General features: G+C 48.9%; 1 non-coding gene across 1 annotated transcript; it reads left to right on the plus strand.

Annotated features, from left to right (window-relative positions):
• Nucleotides 1–931: 931 nt before the first annotated feature.
• Nucleotides 932–1007, plus strand: TRNAS-GGA (transfer RNA serine (anticodon GGA)). The gene has a single exon. It is a non-coding gene; the product is annotated as a tRNA-Ser (tRNA).
• Nucleotides 1008–11070: the final 10063 nt, after the last annotated feature.

The raw sequence follows: 11070 nt of genomic DNA on the forward strand, positions 1-11070 counted from the left end.
AACAAAGCAGGAGATGGCATGGGCACAGGTCTGAGCCACGGCGGTTACGCTTTTGACCTGGCTCTTCTCTCCGGTAGATGGTCATATGAACTCCTTTTCCAGGCTTCTTGGGGGATTCATAGTCAAGAATTCAGCCCCATTCCTGGCACACAGCAAACACTTAACAGATTATTATTATTATTATTATTTTTAAAAGCAATAAAAATAATAAAACCTCATGGAAGTTGGCAGTAAGAAAGAATCTTGTGTTGTTATGGTTGGGGCTAAGGAGTATGAGTTGAGTGGGGGTGTTTGGATGAGTCATCGGTTGTGGGACATTTCTCTAAGATTTCTCTAATAAAACCTAATTTTTGGGCTCATGCAGCCCCCCCCCCCACCATGTTCTGTTCCGTGTTGGGAAAAAGCCTTGAAGATCTTCCTGAAGACCAACATCAAAAGCCAGTTCCCACCTCCACAGGAAGAGGTGTCAGATGAGAGAAGCCAGGTTTGCAGACAGATGTCTGAGTGAGGTCATTCCTTGACCCTTCAGCCTGTCATGGATCATTTGCACAACCAGACACCGAGGAGAGAGAATATAGTGAGAACTTCAAGTCTGAAGACAGGAAAAAGACATGTCCCGCTTTAATGTAGACTACCCAGCAAGAGGAGTTCTCTCCTACTAGAAAGAGGGTCAGCCTTTTTTTGTGCCAGTGAGTTCTTCAACTGATTAGATGGGGCCCACCCACATTACGAAGGGCAATCTGCTTTACTTGGGCTATCATTTTAAGTATTAACTTCATCCGGAAACACTTTCACAAATATACCCAGAATACTGTTTGGCCATATATCTTGGCCTTTTGTGTCCCTCTGAAGTTGACAAAATAAATCATCAAAGTAGGAAAATCCACTCTAAAACAAATAGAATCTGGAGGAAAAGGAGACAAAAATCTGGGCCCTGGCCGGTTGGCTCAGTGGTAGAGCGTCAGCCTGGAGTGCGGAAGTCCCGGGTTCGATTCCCGGCCAGGGCACACAGGAGAAGCGCCCATCTGCTTCTCCACCCCTCCCCCTCTCCTTCCTCTCTGTCTCTCTCTTCCCCTTCCGTAGCCAAGGCTCCATTGGAGCAAAGATGGCCCGGGCACTGGGGATGGCTCCATGGCCTCTGCCTCAGGCGCTAGAGTGGCTCTGGTCGCAACAGAGCGACGCCCCGGATGGGCAGAGCATTGCCCCCTGGTGGGCGTGCCAGGTGGATCCCGGTTGGGCGCGTGCAGGAGTCTGTCTGACTGCCTCCCCGTTTCCAACTTCAGAAAAAAAAATACAAAAATAAAAATAAAAAAATAAAAAGGAGACAAAAATCTGAAGGTGAAAAGGCGTTGGAGAGAGGGCTGTTAGTGTCAGTCACCCGAAGGCCGAGCAAACATAATCTGTTAGGTGGAAAGAAAGTGTAGTTGTTTGAATAGCATCTCCCAAATTTATATCCATCTGGAAACTCAGAACATGACCTTATTTAGAAATAGGGACTTTGCAGGTAATATGAGTTGTGTTAAGATGAGGTCTTGCTGTTGTAAGGTGGACCCTAAGTCCAGTGACAGACATCCTTATCTGGGGAGGGAGTTAGAGAGACCCCAAAGAAGGAAGGAGGCGCGTGAGGATGGAGGCAGAGATTGGAGTGCTGTGGCTATAAGCCAAGGGATGCTGGCAGCCACCATGCACAGAAACCTTCCCCTTCAGAGCCTCCAGAAGCAACCAACCCTGCTGACACCTTGATAGCAGAGTTCTGGCCTCCTGAACGGAGATCATAAATCTAGGTTGTTTGAAGCCACATTGCTTGTGGCCATTGGTACCACAAACTTAGGAAACGAACCCAGAAGGTTCCCCTCCCCCCCCCAGTGGCTTGAGTACAAAGTGCACTGAGAAATTAATGAAATGGAGATGGATGGTCAGCAGAGGAAGACCACAAACGGCCTTGGGGAACCACAGAAAACATTTAGTCTTTATTCGGAGATCCAAGGGAAGCAGAGAAGAGAACTTCAGGAAGAAAGTAAAATAACAGGATGTATGGTTTATAAAGACCCCTAGAAGGCTGGTAGGGTATGGGAGACCAGAGGTTGGATGCTCAGCGGGAGGGCTGTTCGTGGTGACCCAGCTTAGAGATGAGGGTGACCTAAGGTGACCCACTTTTTTTTTATACAATGAAAAGGAGGACAAAAATAAATGGAAGAAAACAATATCGTCAATGAAAGAAACATTTCATTCACTGCAACAATAATACACTATACTATGATAAATGCAACATAAAAACACTTGAAATATTTTATATCGTAATTATGCTTACACGCCCATTCATTTTTAATAATCATTGTAAGAAAAAAGTACTCATTTAGATACAAATACGTCACATCACGTGTAATGGATCGACTCCGCATCCATCGAATACGAACATTGACAGATGAGTCTTCCAATATCGATAAGGAGGACATGTAAGAGGACCCTTTTCGAGGGAGGACAGAACTTACAAAAGAAGGACTGCCTTCCCTAAAGGAAGATGATTGGGCACCTTAGAGTGACCAGAACTCTGCAGCAGAAGTAGGAATTTAGACAGGTAAACAGGGCTGAAGGTCACACTGAACCACGGCCAGCATTTGGTGATTGGACCAGTGATGCTAAAATTAATGCCGGTTTAAAGTAAGTCAGAGGAAGACAAATATCATAGGTGGAACTCAAGGAACCCTTTCGTGTGAAATCTAGGAAAAAGAGAAATAAATAAACGAAACAGAAACAGACTCACAAATACAGAGAACAAGCTGACGGTTGCCAAAGGGGAGGGGTGGGGGATGAAAAAAAAATAAATAGATCAATAGATTAAAAACAATGCCGGTTTTCCGGCTTGGGAAATTCTTTAGATGGTAGTACATTTACTCTGGCCCCCCTTGCCTTGCTCCGTCCCTTGATCCTTTATTTACTTAACTTAAAGACTTGCTGACTCTGCATCAGATGTGTTTTGTATAGGGACGCATCCGGAGGCACCTGGAAACTGCATGGACGATGACGTTGCCTTCCAAGGACACCCTTTTCTTTCGGGGCAGAGATATGTGTAAAGTAACAATGGGAACTGAGAAGATCTCTCTCTCACAGAAGGGCTTATCAGATGGCAACTGGGAATATGCCCAACTTTGGGGGCAAAGTTGGGTGAGAGAAAAGCCAACACCAACTTTGGATGGGGTCCTGGTGTTCTATCTCGTCATGCAAACCTTAGAGGAGTGCAATAGGTCAAAACAGGTGGATATGCTTATTCAAGGTGCATCCTATTTACTTTTTGGGGGGGGGAGGTTTGTTACCGATGAATCGGTAACCAGGATGCAGAGAATCAGAATATCCTGATGGTTTAATTCGTGTACGAGGAAACCATTCCTCTGTGTAGAAACATTTCCCTCATGTTTGCAGGTCCCTCCTCCCCGCCCTCCCCCCACTCCAACTTCTAATCACCGTGCAATAAATAAGACTGCAGGACCTGTTCACTGCAATTGGATGCTCCCCCCGCCCCCCACGCTGTGGGTTTATCTTCAAATGCTTCATGGTTTGGGTTGCATAGTACACAATTTACAAAAAAAAAAAAAAAAAAAAAAAAAAAAAAAAGAAAGAAAGAAAAGACATAATACCTGGATGTTCCTAAACTTCCAGCCCCGCCATGCTGCTCCATGAATCCTTCCTATTCTATTTTTCCTGGTGCTTTTTACCAGCGACAGATGCAGCCTCCTTCTCCCACACGTTTAAAAAAAACACAAAAACAAAAGACAAACAAAAAACCCCACTTCATTTGATTTCTAACCAAGTCAACGGGATGAGTCATTGCCGTTCTTTAAAATGTGAACTCTCTTTCAAGAGAGAGAGAGAGAGAGAGACGTCTCTGAATTGTCATCCCATTCTGGGCCGTCCTCTCACATATGTTCGTTCATGTGTCCGGAGAGCTGGTGCAGCAGCAGAAGTCGGAGGATGCTTTCTGAGTTCAAAGAATTCAGATCCTTTGCCGTAGAGTTTGCTTGAACAAAAACAACAACAACAACAACAATGACAACAACAACAACAAAAAAACCCACATCGCACCAGTTCCGTTTTACTCTCCACGGAGAAACCCAGTGCTTTCTGTGCCCAGAGAACCAGGAAACCGGCGGCCCAGCGAGACAGAAGGTAGTCCGACCTTCACCACCCGCCTCGGACAAACTCCACTGAAACCCCAGCAGCTCCGAGCCCTCGACGGACCAGTCAGCTGCTGAGCTGAGACATGCCCTCTCTCCAAGCTGGGACGAGAGGACACCACTGCTCCCCTACACGTGAGTGGGGGTCCGGGAAGGCCAAGTAGGAGGTCAGGTCTTTTATTCCCTCCTGCATTGAAAAACCAGCAGGCCTTCTCCAAGACAGGCCAAGGGTGGAATGTATGAAACTGTCCAGCCTCACGCCCCTCTCTGTCCACTGTACAACCTCAGGGGTAAACACAGGGTTGGGAGTGAATACTGGGCGAGGTCACTTTACCCTTGTATTCTATAGATTTCTGTTTTCTTTCTTTTCTTTCCCCTCCCTCCAATGGATGCACTCATGACACCCACAGAGGTGAGTAGGGAGGGGGTCCACACTAAAGCCCAGAATGGCTCCAGGGAGAGATGTCACTCACATATCCCTGGCCTTAGGAAACATTCACCAAATAAATACTGCCTTTCCCTTTACCAGGGTGCCCAGGGTGGGGTAAGTTCACTTTGTCCTGAAAGGACAAATCATTACCTGCCTTTGAATTTGTATGTGACAAATTTTTCTATCCAGGGAAGCCAAGTCTTTGATTTAAAAAAAAAAAGAAAAAAAAAAATCCTTCAGCGGTTCTTAAAGCGGTTGCCATCCATTGCCAGTGTCTGGAGTTGTGGTTTTCAATAGTGATTTGGGCAACAATCTGGGGACCTTCAGGAAGAGGAAGAGACCTTCTCCTCCCGAGAGGAAGGTCAAAGTCGCTTCTCTCTAAAAGGTGGTTTTGTGGCGCCACCTAATGGCCGAAGGTTCACACTGCGCGTCGGGAAGTCCCGGCGAGGGAGAGGTTGTGGAAGACGGAGGCAGACAGACAGGTGGAGGGGAGCTGTTCTCCTGCTTGCTTTAAGACCAGAGCCAAGCTAAATGCACTTTTAGAAAAGAAGGAATAGAATAGAATCTATCTCTGCATCTTCCCTGACCCACCCAGCTTACAGACATTATATCGGTCCCTCTGCAACATTGCCCGCGGGGATGTCAGATCACACACCCTTCGTGCAACGTCCAGCTCGGCAGGCCCGGCGCCGGGGACAATGCCAAAACCTAACTCCAAGACCAGGGACACGCCGTGCATGCTCATCTCCTGCTGGGCACAGGGCCTGAGAGATCCCCGAGGGCTGAACGCCACAGCCTGGCCGAGTGCGACCGTCTCCTGATGCAGCCAGCAGGTGGCGAGCTCGCTCCGTCCAGGGAAACGGGTCCCCACCTCCCTCTTCAATAGCTGGATGAGAGACCTTGGCCTTTTGCATGAAGGTTCCCCAGGATGGACCCACTCCATGGAGAAGTGGGGGGGGGGTGCAGATACAGAGGCAAGAAGAGAACGCCGACCTCCATCCACAGAGAAGGGGCGGCTCCGTTCAAAGCTCAGAGAGTCTAAACATGTAGAGAGAAGCAGGAACCGAGTCGTATGAAAGCGTTTGGGACAGACACACCTTGCAGTTTCCTTCGTGCTTTTAGAAGGAAGAGAGCAAAGCCTCTCATGGGATGGTTGGCTGCGTTCATCCCTTGTGTTTTAAATCAGGACTGTCCCTGGTTTCTCAGCCGACAGCAGTCGGAGGCACCCAAGTCTTCCTGCCTCTCTTTCCCCCTCATGAGGAGAGAGGGTCAGGGCGGGAAGGGGCCCAGCGGACTGCCCTGTCTGGGACTCTTGCACTGAAAGATAATGAACCAGAGATAATGACCCCTCCTGAATTTTCCAGGAAAGCCCAGGTTTGGTGGGGGTGGGGGGTGGGGAGCAAGCTGACACAGGTGCTGCCATCTGGGAGCCCAGACTGACAGAGCCCCCCACCCCCACCCCGTTCTCTGCAACGCTATCCCCATTCCCGGAGGCTGTGCCGGAATCTTCTTCTGTCTCATCTCTGTCTTTCAAAGAGTCCTCAACATCCCTGATGTGCCCAGGCCACCTCGCTTCCCAGCGCCTCGGCGTGAGTTTTTCTTCCCACTTCTGCCGACACAGGTGAAGGGGGGGAGACAGGGATGTGTATCCAGCTGACCACCGGTCACCCTGTGAGGCCCGAGGTGGTGCCTTCTTGTCCCTGAAACTCTGCCCAAGGACAGAGAAGGTTTCTAGGACCAGACCAGTTGTTATGACTAGACCTTGTTTCCTTTACTTCTAAAGCAGCGGTTCTCAACCTGTGGGTCACAACCCCGGCAGGGTTGCCTAAAGCCATCGGAAAATACATAATGCATATCAGGTATTTACATTCCGAATCATAACTGTAGCAAAATTACAGTTATGAAGTAGCCACCAAAATTATTTTTTGGTTTGGGGTCACCGCAACATGAGGAACTGTATTGCGGGGTCACGGCATTAGAAAGGTTGAGAACCAGTGTTCTAAAGCCTGTCTGTCCCTGTTCTAGACTGGGGGGGGGGGAATTATGCATTTGTGTGTGTGTGTGTGTGTGTGTGTGTGTGTGTGAAATGAATCATATACCTACTCTATGACCCAGAGTCTGACTCCAGGGTGTTGCTTCAAGAGACATGAAAACTTATGTTCATACCAAAGGCTATATGCGCATGTCCTTGGGATGATGAATGCATGTTTAATCTGTGATACCTACAGCAAATATAATGCTCTTCAGCAACAGAAGGAAACAAACTATTCATGCATGCCAAAACTACGATGACTCTTCCATGCATTTTTCTGAGTGGAATGAGAAAGATCCCGACGATGACCTGCTGCATAATTCAATCTGTGTAACACTGAAAAATAGAAAACGTATATATAGAGAGAAAGAAAGCAGGCCAGGGGTTGTCATGCGTTGGAAGAGGGGTCGTATAAAAGAGTAGCTCGGAAGAGCCCTGGGGATGATTTGACCAGTTGCTACGAAAAAGTTGACACGAAATGGTGGCAGTTAACACTCTTCGTTGGCCAAAATCGTCCACAGAACCCTTGATCACAGAAAGTGAGCTTTATTGGTGTGTAATGGCTTAAAATCAACCAGCATGGGTGGCAAAGGTTGAACCCAGATGGTGGTGAATGAGTCAGACTATAGTATCAAGGAAGGACTTAAACATACCGAGGGGCAAAGAAGAAAAGAGAAGAAACAAAGTAAGCTCAAAATTCCAGTTCTGACTGAACGCCATCAGAAAAGAGGAATGAGCAAACCTTGAGCCTTTGTTCACAGACTTGTTTCCCAGAGGGGCTGTAGGAACTCTGAAATTATGTTACCTGTGTGCTAGTGCGATACAAGCAAGCAAAATACATTATAGGGAATGAGAGCGACTGATTCCCACGGTGGAAGAAAGTTGTTACAAAGCAGGAAAGGGGAGGAAAGGGATTTTATGATACGCTGCCCTGGAGGCTCAAAATAGTACTTTCAGTTACTTGTTTTTAACTAATAATGTTCATGTCTTAGTTATGATCAATGTTCTAGGCTGATGTAAGATTTTAACATAAAAGGAGGTTGGGTGAGGGGGGTACTCTGTGACTTTCTACTATTTTTTTCCAACTCTTCTTTAAGTCTAAAATGATCTCAAAAATAAATAAATAAATAAATAAATAAATAAATAAATAAAACCAGCAGAAATAAAAAACAAGGCAATAAATAGAATTTAGCAACAAATAGGCTATCTATTACTCCAACTATACCAATAATCACATTAAGTGTCAATAACAAGCAATATCGCAGTGGATCGAAACTAATGTCAATTATATGTTGTCTGGAAGAAGCTAATTTTAAGTATAAAGACAGACAGATTAAACCCAAAGGGACAAGGAAAGGCATACCGTGTCCACACTCATTAAAAGAAAACTGGGCCCTGGCCGGTTGGCTCAGTGGTAGAGCGTCGGCCTGGTGTGCAGAAGTCCCGGGTTCGATTTCCGGCCAGGGCACACAGGAGAGGCGCCCATCTGCCTCTCCACCCCTCCCCCTCTCCTTCCTCTCTGTCTCTCTCTTCCCCTCCCGCAGTGAGGCTCCATTGGAGCAAAGATGGCCCGGGCGCTGGGGATGGCTCCTTGGCCTCTGCCCCAGGCGCTAGAGTGGCTCTGGTCGCAACAAAGCGATGCCCCGGAGGGGCAGAGCATCACCCCCTGGTGGGCAGAGCATCACCCCCTGGTGGGCGTGCCGGGTGGATCCCGGTCGGGTGCATGCGGGAGTCTGTCTGACTGTCTCTCCCTGTTTCCAGCTTCAGAAAACAAACAAACAAACAACTATAACCTTTTTCTATAAAAAAAAAAAGAAAAAGGAAAAAAGAAAACTGAATTTGTTATATTCATGTCAGACAGATCAGACTTGGCCATCACTGGGCGTGGCCATCACTGAGTGTGCCCATCATGGGGGAAGACTCCCTCACTCGCCCCTGGCTTGTCTGACTGTCCCCTTCTAACACGAGCCACCACTGTTATCCCCAAACAAGTGGCCAGGGCGGGAACCTGACCCCACCTTCTCCCTGGCTTGCTGTCCGGCACCTGGACAGAGAACAGAGGTCAGGTGCAGCCAGGCTTCCCCCATTCTAGGCTGTGTCCATGGGGGGCAGAGCCCAGGAGGAAGGCGAGGAAGGCACACATGGGAGTTCCCAGTCACTTCTGGTGTGGCCTGTGTCCCTCCTGGAGTGTGTTTTTTGGTTTGCCTCGTAAGAGTCTAGCTTTTCTCTCTAATTGCTGAATGAATTTCTTTCTGTTTGGCCTCTTACGTGCACATAAGCATCGCCAAGGTGAGCAATCAAATCATAAAATCCGAGGCTCCCCGAGTCGACCCGAGACCCACCTTCCTTCCATCCCCTGCTCACTGTTGGACACTCGACTGTGCCGACCACGTCCCACGCAGCATCTGTTTTGACTTAAAAGGGACAAGTTGGAAATTCACCTTAGCGTCCATGGACCACTGGCTGCCACCTTCTCAACAGGCTGGCACTTCAGGAAGGTTTTCTCTGCAGAAACCACGTCCACATGACGTCCTGCAGCCCTGGACACAGCTCTGTTCTCCTGTGATCACATTACAACTGGCTCTTAGGCATGGGTTTGAGAATGAGCAAATTACATATATATATATATATATATATATATATATATATATATATATATATATATATATATTAGTATCATGGCTATAAATTTTTTTTTTGTATTTTTCTGAAGCTGGAAACGGGAAGGCAGTCAGACAGACTCCCACATGTGCCCGACCGGGATCCACCCGGCATGCCCACCAGGGGGCGATGCTCTGCCCATCTGGGCCATTGCTCCATTGCAATCGGAGCCATTCTAGCACCTGGGGCAGAGGCCAAGGAGCCATCCTCAGCGCCCGGGCCATCTTTGCTCCAATGGAGCCTTGGCTGCGGGAGGGGAAGAGAGAGACAGAGAGGAAGGAGAGGGGGAGGGGTGGAGAAGCAGATGGGCGCTTCTCCTGTGTGCCCTGGCTGGGAACTGAACCCGGGACTCCTGCACGCCAGGCCGACGCTCCACCACTGAGCCAACTGGCCAGGGCCTCATGGCTATAAATTTTGATGTCTGTTTCCCGGATGCCTACACAAAACCTGGTGTCATCATATCAGAGAATCATTCCGTCACACTGTTGTTTTTCTTTTCTCCCCAACTCTCAATAAATCATGTCATTGGCAATCTGCGAAGTCATGATGTCTGAATAAACGCTGTTCACCGGCCAGCCTGGGTTTCCTTCGGCAGGAGGTGAGCATCATCACTGTGGGGGGCCCTCGCCGTCCCCCCTCAGCAGAAACTCCAGCGCTGATTCAGATCGCCTGAGACTGCGACTTCAAAAAGATTCTGAGACATTAAGTCCCGGAGCCGCTCTGGTCTTAAAGACGCGTCTGGGAACGGCCAAGCAGGGCTCGGGCACGCGGAGAGCACACAAGGAGAGGGTTTTTGTCCGCCAGGGCAGAAAGGGCCCCGACATTAAAAGAAGTCCCTGGAGGAGAGAGGGAGGGAAACGCTAATACTTTCTCCTGCATCCCAGCTACTTTATATAGGTCATCTCCAAGATGTGTCGTCATCCTTATTTTAGGGGGGTCATCAAAGCAGAGCACGGTCTGGCCCTGGCCGGTTGGCTCAGCGGTAGAGCATCGGCCTGGCGTGCGGGGAACCCGGGTTCGATTCCTGGCCAGGGCACATAGGAGAAGCGCCCATTTGCTTCTCCACCCCCCCTCCTTCCTCTCTGTCTCTCTCTTCCCCTCCCGCAGCCGAGGCTCCATTGGAGCAAAGATGGCCCGGGCGCTGGGGATGGCTCCTTGGCCCCTGCCCCAGGCGCTAGAGTGGCTCTGGTCGCAGCAGAGCATCGCCCCCTGGTGGGCGTGCCGGGTGGATCCCGGTCGGGCGCATGCGGGAGTCTGTCTGACTGTCTCTCCCCATTTCCAGCTTCAGAAAAATACAAAAACAAAAAACAAAACAGAACAAAAAAAAGCAGAGCACGGTCTAATGTCAAAGGTCAGCTGGTATCTACCTACCAGAGCCAGGACAGTGACTGCACACCAGTCAGAAGCACACGGCCATGAATGACAGTGTGGGGACAAGTCAGAAGATCCTGGGGGACTTGGCCTCTGTCTGTGGTCAGGTTCCCTTCCCAGTTACCTCTGAAAATCTCCTAATCACCCCCCCACCCACACACACACACACACTCTCTCTCTCTATCCTGGTGGAATCAATCCCAAGAACAGATATTCAAGTAACTCGCAGGGTTTGCAAATGGCCTCCTGTGGACTCATCTGAAGATGAAAATACCCGCGAGTCGTTACTCTTGCCCTGCTCCAGCCCCTGAGACACGCTGGGAGAGGCCCTGGGGGTGGATCCCAAATCTGTCTGCTGGGTTTGAACCACCTGCTGAGGCAAAGGCACTCCCGGAGCACCGGCC

This window comes from Saccopteryx bilineata, chromosome 7, assembly GCF_036850765.1.
Source record: "Saccopteryx bilineata isolate mSacBil1 chromosome 7, mSacBil1_pri_phased_curated, whole genome shotgun sequence".
In the NCBI taxonomy this organism is placed as follows: domain Eukaryota; kingdom Metazoa; phylum Chordata; class Mammalia; order Chiroptera; family Emballonuridae; genus Saccopteryx; species Saccopteryx bilineata.